Source organism: Vicugna pacos, chromosome 6, assembly GCF_048564905.1.
Source record: "Vicugna pacos chromosome 6, VicPac4, whole genome shotgun sequence".
In the NCBI taxonomy this organism is placed as follows: Eukaryota; Metazoa; Chordata; class Mammalia; order Artiodactyla; family Camelidae; genus Vicugna; species Vicugna pacos.
Genome location: NC_132992.1, coordinates 64281362 through 64301899, shown reverse-complemented (window position 1 = coordinate 64301899; position 20538 = coordinate 64281362). Strand labels below are relative to the sequence as shown.

Below are 20538 nucleotides of genomic sequence, written 5' to 3'. Positions count from 1 at the left end.
AAATCAAAACTAATACCAATATGGTACATAGCAGACACTCAACAATTACAGAACTGTAGAATCTGAGAGCTAGAAAGGCCTTTAGAGATCATTTAGTCCAATTCCTCTTCTCTTCTTTCAGACGTCCCATTTTACCCATTGAGAAACTAATAGCTGGAGAAGACAGTAACTTTCTCAAGCTAGTTAACAGCAGGACAGAAACTACAACCAAGGCACCTTGATTTCCAAACTGGTATTCTTTGCACTACATCATGCTATTGTCAAGAACTCTGACAAGCCTGAGATTTTATCATACATGCAACCTAAGCAATCAATCTGTGACAGCTTCATGGATACAGAGAACCAAAAGAATGTAATCACACACAGGTTGGACACTGAGGATCAAAACTATATACTCCATGTACTGTATCGAGTAGTGTCCCCCCCCAAAATTCGTAACTATTGGAACATGTGAATGTGATCTTATTTGGAAACAGGGTCTTTGCATATGTAATCAAGGTAATATGAGGTCATAGTGGACTAGAGTGAGCCCTAATTCAATGACTGGTATCCTTATAAAAAGAGGGAAATCTGGACACAGACACAGAAGGAAGATCATCATGTGAAGATGGAGGTGGAGATTAAAGTTATGCTGCCACAAACCATGAAACACAAAGGATTGCTTGAAGCTACCAGAAACTAAAAGAGAGGAAAGAATTCTTCCCCTAGAAACTATTCTTTTAAGCCAATAACTGTGTGGTAATTTGTTATAGCATCCCTAGGTAACTGATATACCTACAAACAAATACATCTTTCTGTGTACATTAACATTACTTAACTAGTCCAATGTCTTCATTAGCTTAACTCTACTATTCCAAGAGATCATGGCAGGGATATAACTTGATTGTTCATTACAAAAGCTTCAGAAAAGATTCATCAACTCTTCAATAGAAAGCATCAAAGGTTTTTAAAATCCTTGCATTGCTATTTTGACCAATTCTAAATTGTTGTATCATGATATTTATTCAATCCTAATCAAATCCCATCACCACCACTGCAAGATTCAAATTAAATCGAACATTAAATTCTAAAAGTTTGACCTTGATTTTACCCTTCTAAGACACTACCAAAGTTCTGTCAAGGAGGTGTTCTCCTTTACCACAATAAGCAATAAACTTAGCTTTGTTTCATCAATAGGTTGTGTTAGTGATATTTGGTGAGTCAGCATCAGATAATCCCGGCAGAAAATACAACACTCCTAGGTCAGAGACAAAGAAAAATTTACTGCTCAAAACAATAGTAGCAGCCAGTGTATCATCTTTTGTGCTGGTTCCCTAAGCCACAATTCCTAAAGGGCAATACAAAGAGAGCCAGGTGACACCTGCACACACAGTGGGTTGCATTACTGGAGGAGAAAGCAGAAGCTTATAAAACTCCAATATTTTAAAGGCATTGCAAGCCAATGTACCCCACCTTTCCCCTAAAGGGATTATCTTGCTTATCCTGGACAGCAAGGAAATCTACCCTCTGTCTTTATGGAAACACTATTTCTACCTTTTCAAGCTGTTTGCCATACAAATTTCCTTGAAAAGATAGCCCTCAGCAAAAGCTGTCAATGCCTCTGCTAGGAAAACATACTGAAGTACAAGAGACTCACTGAGAATTGTCTCCAATAAGTGTCTCCTTTCTCCTAAAGGGGTAAAGATATTTTAGGAAAGCAGAATGAAGTTAGTATTATACAATGAGTAGAAAATGTTCCATGAAGAAAAAGATTAGAGCAAAGAAGTGTACTTCTTGTATAACTTAAAACCACTTTGAGTCTCTTAGTCTCTCCATATAGAACTAATAAATGAATTTAGCAAAGTAGGACACAAAGTCAAAGACAAAAATCAGTTGCACTTCTATACACAATGAGACATTACAGAAACAATTTCACTTATAATAGCATCAAAAAGAAAAAAATACTTAGGAAATAACCAAGGACGTTAAAGACTTGTAAAATGAAAATTACAAAACACTGCTGAAAGAAATTAAAAAAGAGATAAGTAAATGGAAACAAATCCCATGTTCATATATTGAAAGATTTAACATTGTTAAAATGTCAATACTACACAAAGCAATCTACAGATTCAACGCAAGGCTTATAAAAATCCTAATGGCTTTTGCACAAATAGAGAAAAACCTATCCTAAAATTCACATGGAATCTCAAGGGACCCCCAAATAGCCAAAACAGTCTTGAACATAAAAACTGGAGGATTCATACTTCCTAATTTCAAAATTTTACTACAAAGCTATAGTTATCAAAAGAGTGTGGTGTTGGCATAAAGACAGACATACAGACAAACAGAATAAAGAGCCTAGAAATAAACTCTCACATCTATGGTCAAATGATTTTTGATAGGGTACCAAGATCATTCAGTGGGAAATAAAGAACAGTCTTTTGAACAAATGGTGCTGAGAAAACTGGATGTCCACATGCCAAAGAATGCCAAAGAATGAAGTTGAACCCTTACCTAATACCATATACAAAAATTAATTCAAAATGGACCAAATAAGACTGAAAATAATAAAACTCTTGGAAGAAACATAGGACAGAAGTGTCATGACAATGAATTTAACAATGATTTCTTGAATAGAGGATACAAAAGGCACAGGTTTAAAAAAGTAAAATACAGACAAATTTGACTTAATGAAAATTTTAAAAATTTTGTGCATCATTGTGCACTATCCAAAGAGTAAAAAGGCAACTCACAATATAGGAGAAAATTCTTGCAAGTCATATATTCTAACAAGGGATTACTATGTAGAATATGTAAGAATTTCAAAACAACAAGAAAAAAGCAGCATGACTCAAAACTAGAAAAAGGACTTAAAAAGACATTTCTCCAAAGATAGATAAATGACCAGTAAGCACATGAAAAGATGCTCAACATTACCAATCACTAGGGAAATGTAAATGAAAACTAGAATGTAATACCACTTCACACCCATTAAGATGGTTACTTTATAAAGAAAGAAAGAAAAGAAAAGAAAAGAAAAGAAAAGAAAAGAAAAGAAAAGAAAAGAAAAGAAAGAGAAAGAAAGAAAGAAAGAAAGAAAGAAAGAAAGAAAGAAAGAAAGAAAGAAAGGAAAGAAAGGAAAGAAAGAAAGAAAGAAAGAAAGAAAGAAAGAAAGAAAGAAAGAAAGAAAGAAAAGGAAAGAAAGAAAGAAAGAAAGAAAGAAAAGAGAGAAAGAGAAAGAAAGAAAGAAAGAAAGAAAGAAAGAAAGAAAGAAAGAAAGAGAGAGAGAGAGAAAGAAAGAAAGAAAGAAAATATCAAGTGTTGGGAAGGATGTGGAGAAATTAGAACCCTTCTGCACTACTGGTAAAAAGCTCCTGTGGAAAATACTGGTATAGCCATACAACAGAACACTACTCAGCAATAAAAAAGAATGAACTACAGGTACACATAACCTGGATGAACCCAAATGCATTATGCTAAGTGAAAGAAGTCACAATTTAAAAGCTACATACTAAATGATTCCATTTAAATTAAATATTGGAAAAAGTAAACTATAAGGACAAAACACAGATCTGTGATTGCCAGGGATTGAGGTGGAGAGAGGTTGACCACAAAAAGGCAGCATGAGTGAATTTAGAAGATTAGGTAATGAATATACATTTGTCAAAATTCATAGACTTAACAAAAAAATGAATAAAATTTGAATACGACTGAAATATGAACAAGAATGAAACCTTTAAAAGTAAGTTACTAAAAAATTCAAAAAAAACTAAATTAGTTGTTTATTTTCAGCACCAAATATGCCGCACAATGATGCCAAAAGTATAATGCATCATATTCAGTGACAACTTGTTTTATCTAGCCCCTTAAAGTAAAAAAACTATTAAAAAGAAGTAAAACATTTTCCACTTTATGCACTGCAGATTGTATATAGTAGGTACCATAAGAGGTATATAGTTCAATAGAGCTTAGACTGACTTGGCCTTTCTATTTCACTGTTATATACATATGTAGCTTCACATACAAAATTAACCATTTCTCAAAATATTAACACATAATTGGAACAGAGAAGTACTGCCCACAAAATGTACTAACCTGAATTTGTTCGTTAACCAATAAAGGCAATAGAGCCCTTTATCTTGAATGGAAACACTGTCAGGGTCATGGGTGTTCTCTGAGCAAAAGCAGCAACCTGGAACAAAACAAAAACACATGAACTTTAGCCCTACCCAAATTTCACTTACCATCATTATACTTTCTTTAAATCTCCTTTTTTCCCCCTCATGTAGCCAGTCATACATGTAAAACTTTTATATATTCACTTATTCTATAAGCTTTTAAATCCTAATAAGGAACAGGTTTTCATTTTGCAAATCATATTCAAACTCGCTAACATTCAGTGTCTTAATTTGCTTCATAGTTTATCTTAAAATAAGTCAGAACCTATAAAATTTTGCTTTGTGAACACAAAATTCTTTAATTGTGTCTACTTCTTAACATATAGGGCAATCAGAAACTCTCTTTTCAGACCCATGCTCAAAATCTATGTCCCCACACCTTAATAAGCTGTACAACCTAACTTCTGACTATATTTACACACACTTCCATTCAAGCCAATTTAATTTGCTTGCTTTCCACAGAATAATTCTGTCATTCTCAGCTGTCACCCTGCAATATACCATTCCTTCTTTTTAGAAGAGGGACTTTTTCTCCCTTATCCTCTTTGTCAATCAATGCACATCCATCAACTTTCTCAAAATGCAACCCCTCCACTCCTCCCAAAGAACTGATATTATCATTCTGTACTCCATTCATTTTTGCTAAAATATTTTGCTGCCTTATATATATGTCATCTCCTGTAGTCTTCTGATTAGCAACATTATGTCCTATTGCTTTTGTCACTACTTCTCCATCATCTAGTACCACACACAGACCCAAAGAAAGTAATCATTATATCTGATCGTCAAGTGAAATGGTAATGAAGATTCATACATCATATGTTCACTGAGTTATGCACATATGTGCAACTCACCAAACAGAAAAAAAAAACCCAAGAATAACATAAAGACACAATACACTCTATGGAAATGTGTCTTCCTGTTTTTTTACTGTTGTTACAACATGAGATGATTCTCAGATTGACATTAACTGTAAGTAGTCTTTCTCCGATGATGTCAGAGCCTACTGAAACCAATTTTTGATGATTAGAAATAATACAGAAGTATCATCACCAACCCCAACTCCTCAAAAGTAATCCAATTATTTTCATTTTAAAATCCAAGCATCAAAAATTTATTCTGAGCCAGAAAAGCCTACAAAAAATTCAATAAATTACTCTAAATCAAAAATAGCGTATTTTTATATGCCTTACTATTTACATTATCTCATCTGATAGACCTCGTTGTAAAGGATAAACCACTGCCAAATCAACTACTTCCAGGACCCATAAATATACAAATCCCTAAGTGGCCATTAACTATAAAATCATCCAAGGTTCACTGTGATTCCTTCCTGAAACTTCACCCAAAAGTCTTTACCAACTTCCCATAATAATTCAATATTATGGAATTTATGCTTCTAGCCACTACGAAGTAAACTGGTATCAGATTTATCCTCAGACAGTAAACAACCGCAAAACTAAACAACATACATGACACAACAGTTTCCAGACACTGGACAACAATTAGTGTAGATATGCATTCTCTGAGAGAAGGAAACAAGCTAGATAGGCATATGAGCATCACTTTCCACTGAGAGTCACATTATAGACACTACTACAGGCGAAACACAGCAGTATTGAAAAGACAAATAACTTGAAAAGACAAAGATCAGAGTTCAGAAGGCACAGGTGGCAGGAATTACTAGAATAATGTACCAGACAGGAGGCAGTAATGCACTAAAAAGCTCCAGGTATCTTCACTTGAGTTTTGGACTTAATACTAATTTGCACATACCTAGTGTGAAATTCCACAAGGGGAGAAGGGGGGAACCCGCTAGGGAGCTAAAAAAATGAATAATTCAAGATTCATACAGAGCTGGGGACATTTGAGTTCCACCTAACCAGAGCAGACAGACCTTATATTCTCCAGACAACAAGTAGAGATTTCAACAGGGCTAAATTAGTTCCAGAATAAAGACTAACTTATAATGATCTCAACAGAGCTTAAAGACAAACCTTGAAAGAACAACCTGATCCTCAACCTAGCATTTGTAACCAGACAGTCAACTAAATGGAAAACCTCATAATTCACAGGGCATCAGGTAAAGTATTCAGAAAGGTTTGTCTCCGTATTAGAGCAAAATTACATTATATGGTCCCATTCAAAGATTAAAAGCAGTATCTTAAAGGAGTAAACACTTTTCAAGTAACTTAAATACATTCCAGAAAAAACTTCAAGAATATTTATAGGAATACAAAAATATCCAGAACCCAACAAGGTAAAACTTACAACGTCATCTTTTACATGTGTGACAAGCATTAACTAATTTGCCAAGCAGTTTTTTTTTTTAAAGGCAAGAAAATAGAGCTAAATGAGAAGAAATATCAAAGGAAACCAGCCTAGAAATGAACTAGGTTTATAGAACCAGTTTATAGAACTAGGAAACTAGGATTAAAAGTTATTATAAATGTATTCCATATGTTCTAGAAGACAGAGAAAAGACTGAGAGCAATTTAAGTAAAAACATAGAAAAAAGATACAAATTGAATATCTAGAAATGAAAACTAGAATGTTAGAGATGCTCTACCTGACACTTGGTGAATCTTTAGATTTTCCACTCTGTCTGATGGATTCAGGCTCTATTCCTGACATAATATGAGCTCTCGGTATTATATTGCTCCCTCAGTTCCTTTTAGGTGGTTCTTTCTTGACCTCCAGTAGTTTCCTCACAAGTATGTACTGATCAGTATTCAAGTGAATTCTTGAAAGGGACTTCTGCAGATCTGCAAAATTCTCTTACAGCTCTCTCCTCTCTGACACTCTGCACTGTGAACTCTAGCTGCCTTGGCTCCTCAGCCTCCTTGCACCATCTCCTCAATTCAGGGAGATCTCTAGGCTCCTCCTGGATTCTACTGCCCTACCCCATGCCTAGGAAACATTCTGCAAGCTAGAACAATCATAAGTCTCATCCGATTTGTTTCCTGTCTCAGAGATCAATGTCTTTTGTTGCCTGATGGCAAATGCCTTAAGAATTGCTGTCTCATATCTTTTGTCCAGTTAGTTGTTTCAGGTAGAAGGATAACAATCCCTGTTAGTCCATCTTGGCTGGAAGCACTATTTTAATTATTTTAAACAAGGACTATGAGCTAAACTAACTTTGTGATAGCACTGAAAGATGAAATTTTTCAAAACTGTGATGTATTCAGTTAATACCATTCGTATGTTAATAAGTTATCCTGAAACATATAACAAATGCATAATATGTGGTAGAAAAAAAACAGTAACCATGAAAGTGAAATAGGCAACACCCGCTGAGTATAAAGAATAAATGGCATCCAGCAATCAGAAATAATAAAAAGCCAATATAAGGAAAAGCTAATCTTAGGGAAGGTTTTTTTGAAAAAAAAGAAATGTATATGGGAATACATACCCAAGGATGCAGCATATGATTTCATATATGCTCAAATCAAATACACGGAGAAAATTACTCACTTAAGAGGAAATGCTATCCTTGCTCATCAGTGGCATTTGAATTCAGGCTGAAAAAGATCTGCCATAGACTAATCAAAGGTGAACATACTAAAAGAAGAGAAGCAAAACAAGTAAGTCTTCAGGAGAAATACAGTAGAACTAAATGAACATCTTAAATTCTCACCATGACAGGTAAAGGAAAGCATAAAGAAAAATCCTTTAGAAGATTTTTAAAAGAAGAAGCACAAACAAGGAGGTTAGGAATCACAGGCTTTATTTTCAATCTCTGCTGTTGAACACAGTCAGTCATTTTTATCCATACTGTTAGAAGGAAGAAGACTGTGAGCTAAACTGAACATACTCTGAGTGGGAAAAGAAAAAAAACAGCACAAGGCCAATTCATTCTTATCTTTTAAAAAAACAACTGTCCTGTTCTAAAAAAGGACACTACACATAAAAAAAATCATCACATGTGAAATGAAGAAAAAAACTAAATTTGTGGGAAAATACATGTTTAACAGATGACAAAAAGAAATTCTGTCGGGGATAAAATTGGTCATTTTTAAGAAAAAGAGAAGTTCTATGTGTTTAAATAAAAAGCTATTTACCCACTGGTAGTAAAGGCTGTGAACACATTTAAATTAAAAATCTAAGTGTAACTCAGGCAATACTAGAGTCTTATAACACCGATGATCATAAGACCATTGTAGTACCCCAAAGGTTGGGCTTTAAACTCCAAGATGCTCTAAACCGGGAGGTAGTATTCTATAGGTGTGACCACCAGACTGAAGTTGGTAAGGGTAGGAGCAGAGATAACCTACAGGAGGCTGTTTACTATGAACTGTTTTACTACTAGAAATTTGTCAACCTCTATTTAGTATTGGCCATGCTGCCACTAGCTTAAATTTGAAAAGCAGTAAGATAAGACCTCAACATCTTTTAGCTATGAAACAACATTAAGAGAGAAAATACACAGAAGTAGAAAGCAAGCCCCAAAGGAAAGCATACTAATTATGTTGTATCTCTCCCTTCCCTTCCCCTTTCCCTGTAGTACTAATACAGCAACGAAGCTGGTATATCAAGGGAAGCTGCTCCTTCTAGCATTCTTTCTACATTGGCAAATAGAAATCACTAAAGTAGGTGGTACTAAGAAAATATGGAAAGTATTTTGAACTGATAACTAATATGAATTTGAAGAATAAACAAAAATACTAAAAATCTGTTTTGCCCATTATTTCAACAAAAAATGAACTCATTACTGTAAGACTGTTAAATTCGTATTTATTGGTAAGCAAACATTTCCTATAATGATCCTGAAAAGTAACATTACTTTGAAGCAAAATAAGAAGGTAAGTTAGGAACTAAGAGAAGTGCTCACTACTCCCCCTCTAATTCTGAAGTGTCTACATTGTCAACATAAATTAGTACTGAATCAACTTCACTCTAATTTTATCTATTTTCTTACCAGTTAGTAGGGACCATTTAAATTTTCATTCATATTTTGGCCTAGGTAAATGTATAAGTTCTGTTTGACATTGTAAAGTCAATTCCCTTTTTTTTTTCTTCCTCTTCGTCATGCCAGTCTTATATGCTAAAAATCACTAAAACAGAAATTTGTGACTTGTCATCTTTAATTCATAAATTTGTTCAGATAAGCTTTGTAGAATCACTTAAAATAAGATTTCTGAAAAATTAGAAAGGAAGATTATATCATTATCTATTACAGTCAATATCCTTTTACAGTTATTATCCTTCCAGCTAGTCTGAAATCAGAAGACAAAGTACCAAAACTTCCATCTGTTATAATACCATCACTCCTTTTAAATTCCCATGGGAAATAACTTGAATTTCTAAATCTTTTTCAACTTGCCTTACATCATACTTGATGTTTTTCCCAACCCACTCCCCACAAGATAGTGCACACCACAAGGGCTGAGGCTAAGCCCATTCATCTTTATATCTTTTAGTGGTTTCTAGCATACTGCTTTGACACACATACATATTTAACATTTTCTGCTCACCAATATCTCTTCTACCCATCTCATAAGGATACTGCAAGGGATTAAACAGCACATTTGTAAGAGTACTTTGCAAAATGAAAATGTTTTGCAGATGTCTGATGAATTTCATTTCATTATCTAAAGTGGAATGCTCCAGGGAATGAGAACAGAACAAATGGCCCCAGGGATGAGTGAGTTTAATGGTGGCTCTAATGACTTCCTTTACTCTGTCTTCCATTCTACAGATTTTAGAGTCCACTCAGTCATAGGAGAAGGTTTCATCACCTCAACATCATCCCAGCCCCTATCACTACAGCCCCAAAATCTTCTGGCATTGTTATGGTTTCCAGCACCAGATCCAGTTCTAGCCCCCAGTCTATAGTTCATAATGATTGGCCCTTTTGCTATAATCTTCTGTCTAGGCTTTCGCTTATTGGATTAGATACAGAGGCAAAATCAACAAGCCAGAGTTCTAATGCCCTAACATTATCTCTGTAATGTTGAGTAAATCACTTGTATTTCAGTGCCTTTATTTAAGTGCCAGTATAAATATGTAACAATGCCAGAGCTGCACTTTAAGTAGGATATGAAGAGCCCAGGATCCAGGTAATCATTCAACAACACATTCTGGAACTGAAGAAAGAATCCTGAAATAGAAACAATGAGGCTTAGACTCTAGCCCCAACTCTGAATATCAGTGTGCTACATGATTTTCGATATATCACATCCCTAGACTTCTAGATATTCTTCTCTAAATGAAAGAATTGGAATAAATTGTAAAAGTCTCTTCAAGTTCTAAAATTCTGGAACTTAAAGCCTGAACTATACCTTCTAGGAGCCATAAAAATTCTTCAGCTCATATTTCAGTTGAGAACTTCACTCCTTACTAGTAAGCATGCCCTCTTCGCCAACAATATTCTAAATAATTCACCTAGACAAGATATGATTTGCATTACCAGTTTGAGGCAAATTTTTCTTTAATCTTTTGCTAAAAAATATTTCTCTCCAATTCAAAAACTTCTTTTTGCTTCATTATTATAAAACAAAGATATTTTCCTTTAACTCCTTACCATCAAAAGTACAATGATTATACTTCCCAGAGCTACTGGAAACTGACTAATGCAGCTTATATTCACCAACTTCAGCAATAAACTCACATAAAATTTATTCTCCAAAACCAACCCAGGCCACCTTCAGCATCACTACATTAAAAAACAATTTTTTTTTAATTTTAGAAATAGTTTTACATTATAGAAAAGTTGCAATGATAGTACAGAGTGTTTCCAGATACCGGGTACCCAGACTCCTCTATTGCTAACATCTTGCATTACTAAGGTCCATTTGTCAAAATTAATGAAGTGATATTAATATATTATTATTAATGAAACTCTACACTTTGTTCAGATAAACACACTAAATATCAAAAAAAATTCAAAGCAAAATTCTTCAAAAGAGCAACTGAAACATAAAATATAATAAAAGACACACAGTAAATAGAGTAAAAACAGCAAACATAGTAAATAATTGTCAGAACTAAGATCAAGATATCATTGTCAATAATAAATGCAAAGAGCTTCACTCCTCTACTAAAAGAAAAAAGATTTTTGATTGGCTCATGGATCAAAACTCAATTGTATGCTATGTACAAGGAACATCTAAAACAAAGTAATTAAGAAACATCAAAAGGAAAAGGATAGGAGCAAAGGTATAATGGACAAACACAATCATAAAAAAAGAAGAGGTCATGATCTTAATAACAGACAAGGTAGAGTTCAGGTCCCAAAAGCACCTAATATGACAAAGTTAGGACTTTTTTTTTTAAATGATGAAGAACAAATTAACATTGAGGAAGATAAATCAGTTGAGTATCTATGCATCAAAAAGTACAGTCATAAGCTTTGTAAAACAAAAATCTATGGTAGATATATGAAGAAATTAATAGAAACAGAGTAACAGTAGGTGAAGCTATAGAAGACCTAAGCAATGTAATCAATAAAGTAGAGTATCATACTATATTGAACTTACTGTACTGAACTTCGTATTCTGATAGAGAAAATCTCTTTTCAAGTGGACGTGGACTATTCACAAAAACCAATCATGTAAAAGGTCATAAAGAATATCTCAACAGAGTAGAAATAACACAAACTAGGTTATCTGATCACAATGCAATAAAACTACATATGAAAAACAACAAAAGGTACCACCTCCTGAAAGTTAAAAAATGTTCTAGTAAACAACTTTTGAAGGAAATGAAAAACAAAAACCAAAATTGGTGAATACATATAAATCGAAATGGATGAGAAATCAAAATATAAAAATTAAAACCATGACAGTCCTAGAAGAAAACACAAATGATTTCAAGTATAACCCAGAATGAGGGTAATTTGGACTCAAAATCCAAAGGCAAGAGATATAATTTTTAATTAATATATTAAACAATAAAAACTATTTTTTAAAGCCTGCATGGCCAAAACTGCCAAAAACTGTAAGTAAAGGCAAAAAGAAACTGTGAGAAAATATATGGTTACTGAGCACTATTGTGTACTTTAATTGTGGCCAGTCTAAATCCAGGTATTCTGTAAAGGTAACATACACACAAGGTTTCAAAGACCTGTTACAAAAGAAGAATTGCAACATCTCATTAATAATTGTTATACTGATTACATGTCAATGACAATACTCATGTTGAGTACTGAAATAATATTTTAATATATGTGATAATACTTGAATACATAAGTAAGTTAATTAAATGAAATTTTATTTTTAATTTTTTAATGTGTAATTTAAGTTTTCTAGTAGCCACATGTGATTTTACATTTCTACCATTACATTTCTATTGGACAGCACTAATTTATATTCTGATCCAACAATCATTCAACTCTTCAGCCACCTTAAGATACACTTTTATAAATACAACACAACATATATAGAAGGTTATTCCTTGAACATCATTTGCAATAGAAAGAATTAGAAATACCCCAACAGGGTCTCAATGATTAAACTATGATACATTAACATAGTAGATATTATACAGCTGTAAAAAAAGAATGAGGAAGATCTCTATGCATATATTTGTCTCCAGGATATACTGTTATGTAAATAAAAGCAAGGTACTGAACAGAAGAAATACAAAGTATGCCAGCTTTGAAGAAATAAAAAGATGTATTTTTTTAGAAAACAAAACACTAAGAAATACCACAAATTAATTTTAAAGTTTCTTATAAAAGGCTAAAAAAGGAAAAGGGCCAGGAGGGAGAAGATAAGGGTGGAAGCAAGATTTATTTAAGTATATATTATTGAATACTTTTGATTTTTATACTAAATGAGTATTTTACATTTTCAAAAATATAATTAAACAAAGGAAAAACAAAAGCCCCAAAATAAATGATCTTAAATTTATACTGAGTTGGTAAAATAACTACACACAAAACAGAATTATTTAAAATGACTTTCAAAGACAGCACTCTGGCTATAGATGTACTAGTAGAATACATTCTAAAGAAAAAACTACTAAAGAAATCTTGAATTCAGTTTTATGATTTTATAATAGTAGTAATACTGGTATTGTGATCTGCAAACTACTTTTTTGCCTGGTATAGGATAAATCAAATAAGTAAATGTGTTATTAGGAACTACAATTTTTAGTATATGAAAAAAGTTAGACAAAATAGACTCTAATGTTAAATTTGAATTGACATATGAATCTACTTTTAAATATATGTATTTCTTAGTTTTGTCCAATAAGAAGTCTCAGAAGAAAAAAAACGTCCTTGAAAAATGAACCTGGCACACAGATAATGGTATCTAAATCTTGTTCTCATATCTGAAGCAAGGAATATATAAAGTGAGCCTGGGACATCATTTATGCCTGACAGAAAGAGTTCAAAAACCAATAAAGGCCATCAAAAAGACAGCGAAAACACACACACACACACACACAAGTAAGCCTGAAGGTTCAATCTCCAGTACCGCCATCAAAAAGATAATAATAATAATAAATAACAACCTTGTGTAATCAGATGTTGGTGTTAGTAAAAAAGGATTTTAAAAGAGCTATTATAATTATGATCAGTGAATAAAGGAAAATGTGCTTACAAAGAAATATATACCATAAAAAAACAACCAAATGGAAATTCTAGAACAATAAAAGAGTATCTAACAAGAACAGATTGCAAATGACATAGAAAAGAGTCAGTGCACCTGAGGACAGATCAATAGAAACTTATTTTAGACCACTAAACTTACTCATCTTGTAACTAGATGTCTATACCCTTCAGCCAACATCTCCTCATTTCAGCCATCCCCCAGCCCCTGGTAACCACCACTCCACTCTTTCTGTGAATTCAGCTTTTTTAGATTCCCCATGTAAGTGATATCATACAGTATTGGTCTCTGACTTATTTCACCTAGCATAATGTCCTCAAGGTCCATCCATGTTAATGGAAATGACAGGATTTCTTTCTTTCTCAAGGCTGAATAATAACCCAATGTATATGTATACCACATCTTCTATATCCATTTATCCACTGACAGACATATAGGCTGTTTTCATACCTACGTTATTGTGAATACACGCTGTAATAAACATGGGTGTGAAGATTACCTCTTTAAGATCCTATTTCATTTCCTTTGGATATATACCCAGAAGTAGAATTGCTAGATCATATGGCAGCTCTATTTTTAATTTTTAGGGAACCTCCATACTGTTTGCCATGGTGGCTCTACTAACGGACATTCCCACCAACAGTTCACAAGAGTTCCCTTTTCTACATAGCCCTGCCAACACTCGTCTCCTGTCTTTTTGATAACAGCCATTCTAACAGGTATGAGGTGATAGCTCCCTTGTGGTTTTGATTTGCATTTCCCTGATGATTAGCAATGTCAAGAATCTTTTCATACATCTGTTAGCCATTTGTATGTCTTCTATGGAAAAATATTCAGTTCTCTGTTCATTTTGTAATCAGATGAAAAATGGGTTCTTTTACTATTGGGTTGTATGAGTTCTCTACATTTTTTGGCTATTAACTCTTTACCAGATGACTTCTGCAAATATTTTCTCCCATTCCACAGGTTGAGGTATGTTCCTTCTATCTAATTTTTTGAGAGATTTTGTCATGAAAGGATGTCGTCTTTTGTCAAATGCTTTTCCTGCATCTATTGAGCTGATCATAAATACAATGTTTATCCTTCAGTCTATTAATTTGGTACATCACATTTATTGATTTGTGGGAAGAAGGGTATAACTCAAGTGGTAGAGCGCATGCTCAGCAACCAAGAGGTCCTGGGTTCAATCCCCAGCACTTCCTCCAAGCGGAAATCAATGAAGAAACCTAATTACCTCTCCCTTATAAAACAAACAATATGAACATTTATTGATTTGTGTTTGTTGAACCATTCTTGTACCTCAGGGATAAATCCCACTTGATCATGGTACATGATCCTTTTAATGTATCGTTAACTTTGCTAATATTTTGTTGAGGATTTTTGCCTCTAGTTTCCTTTTTCTTGCAATGTCTTGGTCTGGTTTTGGTATCAGGTAATATTAGCCTCATAAAATGAGTTTGGGAGTGTTCCTTCCTCTTATATGTTTTTCGAAGAGCTTGAGAAAGACTGACATTAATCCTTCTTTAAATGTTTGGTAGAATTTACCAGCAAAGCCCACCTGATCTTAAAGTTCTATTTGTTGGGAGGTTTTTGGTTACTGATTTAATCTAGTAAGTGTTCTGTTCAGATTTTCTATTTCTCCTTGATTAGTTCTTGGTAAGTTTTTCAACTTGTTGCTGTATAAATGTTCACAGTAGTCTTTTAGAATCTAAATCCTTTGCATTTGCTCAAGTGGTAGAGTACATGCTTAGCATACACAAGGTGCTAGGTTTAATTCCCAGTACCACCTCCAAAAATAAATAATAAGTAAACAAACAAATAAACAAACCTAATTACCTCCTCCCTCTTCCCCCCAAAATATCCTTTGCATTTCTGTGGCATCAGCTGTAACATATCTTTCATTTCTGATTTTATTTAAATTCTTTTTTTTTCCCTTGGTGAGTCTAGCTAAAGGTTTGTCTATTTTGTTCATCTTTTCCCAAAAAAATGGCTTGTAGTTTCACTGACATTTCTATTGTCTTCTTAGTCTATTTCATTTGTTTCTGCTCTGATCTTTGCTACTTTCTTTTTTCTACTAACTTTGGGCTTAGTTTGTTCTTCTTTTTCTTGTTCCTTGGAGTACATAAAGTTAGGCTGTTTACTTAAGCCTTCTTTTTTCTTAAGGTGGCCACTGACTGTATGAACTTCCTGATTAGAACTGCTCTGGCTGCATCCCATAAGCTTCAGTATGTAGTATTTCCATTTTCATTTATCTTAAGGTAACTTTTTATTTCTCTTTTGATTTCTTCTTTGACCCCCTGGTTGTTCAGCAGCATGTTGTTTAACCTCCACATATCTGTGAATTTTCCAGTTTTCTTCTCATAATTGATTTCTAGTTTCATACCACTGTGGTCAGAAAAGACGCTTGATAGAGTGAAACTATTCTGTACAACACAGTAAGAGCAGATACACATCATTATATATGTCAAAATTCATAAAATATACAAGGAGTGAATTCTAATGTAAACTATGGACTTTAGTTAATAATAATATATCAGCCAAATATAGATTTGTTATGTTGTTCACTTGAAATATAATGTTATATGTCAATTATATCTCAAAAAAATATTTACATAATCTAAAAATAATAATAATAATAATACACCAGCATTGGTTCATCAATCGTACAAATGTGTCACTCTAATGCAAGAGGTTAATAACAGGAGAAATGGGCAGGGCAGGGGAATGTAATGTGAGAACTCTACTTTCTAATCAATTTCTCTGTAAACTTAAAACTCAAAAAAAATTAAGTATTAAATTTTTATAAAAGACATCATAAGCAAAATAAAAAAATGAAAAATTGGAAGAAAATACTTACCACGTTTAACAGAGAAAGATTTACTACTCCTAGTATAAAAAGAATTCTTAAAAATTGACAGAAAATAGGACCAAACACCTGATAGAAAAATTGGCAACAGATAATTCACAAAAAATAAAATACATAAAAATGGCCCTTAAACATAGGCAAGATGTTCAGTACATTGGCCTACCACCTCTCGCCTAACCCCCCAAAATTTTAATATAATATTCTGCTGGCAAGACTGTGGGAAAACAGGTACTCTCAGAAATTGCTGGCGTATAACACCCTGAGAAGGACAAAACATCACTACTAGGTACCCCCAAAAAAATGAATAACCTGATTCTACTGAGATGAAACAGACAAACCCAAACTGAAGGACACTCTACAAAATAACTGGCTTACACTCTTCAAAAAATCAGTGTCGTAAAAGACAGAGACTTTTTCAAATTAAAGAAAATCAAAGAGAATGAGAACTAAAAGCAACTCATGATCCTGAATTTGACCCTGACTAGAGAAAAATAGTTTTTCTTTTCCTATATTATACAATTGGCAAGATTAAAATTCATAGATAGACTAAATAAATAAGATTTAATAAATACAGATAAATGAATAAGGTTTATGGATAGATTAATTTCCCTTGGTTACATCAGGAGACTGTCCTCCATTTCATAAAATACACAGTTTCAGAGGATCATGTCTGCAACTTTCAAGTAGCTCAAAAAAAAAAAAAGAATGACAAATATAATTTAAAAGAAAATTATAAACAAAATGTGGTAAAATATTAACATTTAGAGAGCTAGATACTATTCTTGTATCATTCATTTTTTTGCAAGTCTGAAATTACTTCCAAATACAAAACTTGAAAAACTTTAAAGGTCACTAGGGTATTAATTTTGAGATTGGAAAATAAGAGATAGGGAAACTGACCTAGGATGAGGCAAAAGATGGAGAAGACTCTGATAGACAGTAAGGTCCAAAACTGTGTATAGTATATAAGAGGAGAAATTGGAACCATGTCTATCGATGCCTGCCTTCTGTCTTAAATCATTCCCATATTCAGCCAGTGCCCACCACACAGGGTATACTCTAATAAGCATGTGATAAACGGATGAACCTGTATAAAAATATCAACCAGCAAAGATAATCTGCATGAAGAAAGGAACCAAGCTATTCAGAAATAAGTTCTAAAGATAAACATGAAGTTTCCAAACATATTTTAGTGGCAGAGTATTTTTTCCTACTAAAATCCTAAACAGAACCTCAATATAGAAAAAAAAAATTAAAGTGGAATAGCTCTAGGTTTAGTGTAGATCTGATAAAGGTTTGGAACCCCTCAACTTCTCTTCCTCTAGCACCAAAACCCTAACACCAATTTCTCAAGATTCAAGACCTCTGAGAATGTAATTTAAAGATGAAAGGATAGTGTTATATTGAAGCTCCTGTACCAGCCTTCACTGATAAAAACTCTTCCTTGCTTTTTCTAAATCTTGATCCAAAGATCCTTGTTTTTTCTAAACCTTGATCCAAAGAATCACTCGAAACCAAGGCAAAATTATTTCCTTTTCACTGTTCTAAGCCTTTGGAAGTGTTAAATGTTCAAGATTGGTTCTTCTCAAGGAACTTCTACAACTGGGATTTCTTAAAATGCATAGTAGCCTAAAGCTATGACAAGAAGTTATCTTCTAATAACTAAAAGATATATCCACAAATTGGCCTACTGCATATAAAGTGCAGTCCCATGAATCCACTGGAATCCCCCAAATGCTTTCAAGGACTCACAAGGCCAAAACTATTCGCATAATAACACTGAGATGATAACTGCCTTTATCACACAGTTAACATTTGCATGCACATTATAAAAAACAAAGATGGATAAAACTGCTGGTGCCTTAGAATGAATCAACGCCCTGGCAACAAAGTCACTTTATGCTTCACTGACATATAATTTGGGGAAGGGGGGGGGTCCTCAGGGGCTGGGAGGGTGAAGGGGAGCTAGTTTAACTTAAGAATATCCTTGATTAAAAACAAACAAACAAACAAAACAATATCCTTGATAAAGACTAAAAATTATTTTTATTTCTTAAAATCTCAACACTTCAGAATAGAAAATAGTCTCTGTACTGAAATAGAAGTATGCAATAAAACATTTCTGTGCATATCAAAGGACTTGAGGAAAACCACCTACAGGATTGGTTGAGTTGCAAACTGAAAGAGCCAATTTCCATGGAACACCAATTTTACTTGAAATTATGGTTGTAAGACCTGCATATTTGGCAGACATTTACTTGAAAATGAAAAAAGTAAGCCTTTCACTTAAGTGACAGTTGACAATGATAAAATTTAAACTCTCAAGTAAAAATTAAAAGTTGAGGAAACATGTATTCATCATCACTGGCTTAACATCTTCCTTTTCCAATGAGATTGGGATACTATCAACAAGTGACTTTTTTTAACATTGCTTTTATTGAGTTATAGTCATTTTACAATCTTGTGTCAAATTCCAGTGTAGAGCACAATTTTTCAGTTATACATGAACATACATATATTCACTGTCACTTTTTTTTTCTCTGTGAGCTACCACAAGATCTTGCATATATTTCCCTGTGCTATACAGTATAATCTTGTTTATCTATTCTACATATGCCTGTTAGTATCTATGAATTTTGAAATCCCATTCTGTCCCTTCCCACCTCCTGCCCCCTTGGCAACCACAAGTTTGTATTCTACGTTTATGAGTCTGTTTCTGTATTGTATTTATGTTCTTTTCTTTTTTTTTTTTTTTAAGATTCCACATCTGAGTGATCTCATATGGTGTTTTTCTTTCTCTTTCATGCTTACTTCACTTAGAATGACATTCAGGTCGCTGCAAATGGTGTTATATTGTCAGGTTTTATGGCTGAATAGTATTCTATTGTATAAATATACCACATCTTCTATAAAGAAGTCATCTGTTGATGGACATTTAGGCTGTTTCCATGTCTTGGCTATTGTAAATAGTGTTGCCATGAACATTGGAGTGAAGGTGTCATTTTGAAGTAGGATTCCTTCTGGATATATGCCCAGGAGCGGGATTACTAGGTCATATGTAAGTCTATTCCTAGTCTTCTGAAGAATCTCCATACTGTTTTCCACAGTGGCTACACCAAATTGCATTCCCACCAGCAGTGTAGTGGGGGTTCCCTTTTCTCCACAGCCTCTCCAGCATTTGTCATTTGTGGACTTTTGAATGATGGCCATTCTGACTGGTGTGAGGTGATACCTCATTGTAGTTTTGATTTGCATTTCTCTGATAATTAGTGATATAGAGCATTTTTTTCATGTGGCTATTGATCATTTGTAATTCTTCCTTGGAGAATAGCTTGTTTAGGTCTTTGGCCCATTTTTGGATTGGATTGCTTGTTTTTGTTCTTATTAAGTCGTATGAGCTGCTTATATATTCTGGAGATCAAGTCTTTGTCAGTTTCATTAGCAAAAATTTTCTCCCATTCCGTAGGCTGTAGTTTTGTTTTAATTATGGTTTCCTTTGCTGTGCAGAAGCTTGTAAGTTTAATTAGGTCCCATTTGTTTATTGTTGCTTTTATTTCTATTGCTTGGGTAGACTGCCCTAGGAGAACATTTTTAAGATGTATGTGAGATAATGTTTTGCCTATATTTTCTTCTAGGAGGTTTATTGTATCTTGTCTTATGTTTAAGTCTTTGATGCATTTTTACTTTATTTTTGTGTATGATGTAAGGGAGTGTTCTAGCTTCATTGATTTACATGCTGCTGTCTGGTTTTCCCAACACCATTTGCTGAAGAGACTGTCTTTATTCCATTGTATATTCTTGCCTCCTTTGTCGAAGATGAGTTGACCAAAAGTTTGTGGGTTCATTTCTGAGCTCTCTATTCTGTTCCACTGGTCCATATGTCTGTTTTTGTACTAATGCCATGCTGTCTTGATGACTGTAGCTCTGTAGTATTGTCTTAAGTCTGGGAGAGTTATTC

General features: G+C 33.6%; 1 protein-coding gene across 5 annotated transcripts in view; it reads right to left on the bottom strand.

Annotated features, from left to right (window-relative positions):
• FUT8 (fucosyltransferase 8) overlaps positions 1-20538 on the bottom strand; it is a 253225-nt gene that overhangs the window by 197282 nt on the left and 35405 nt on the right. For all 5 annotated transcript variants that reach the window (XM_015241505.3, XM_031679145.2, XM_072963241.1 and 2 more), the window contains exon 2: positions 4075-4171. The gene's annotated coding sequence lies outside the window, so the exon portion shown is untranslated. The remainder of the gene's footprint in view (positions 1-4074; positions 4172-20538) is intronic.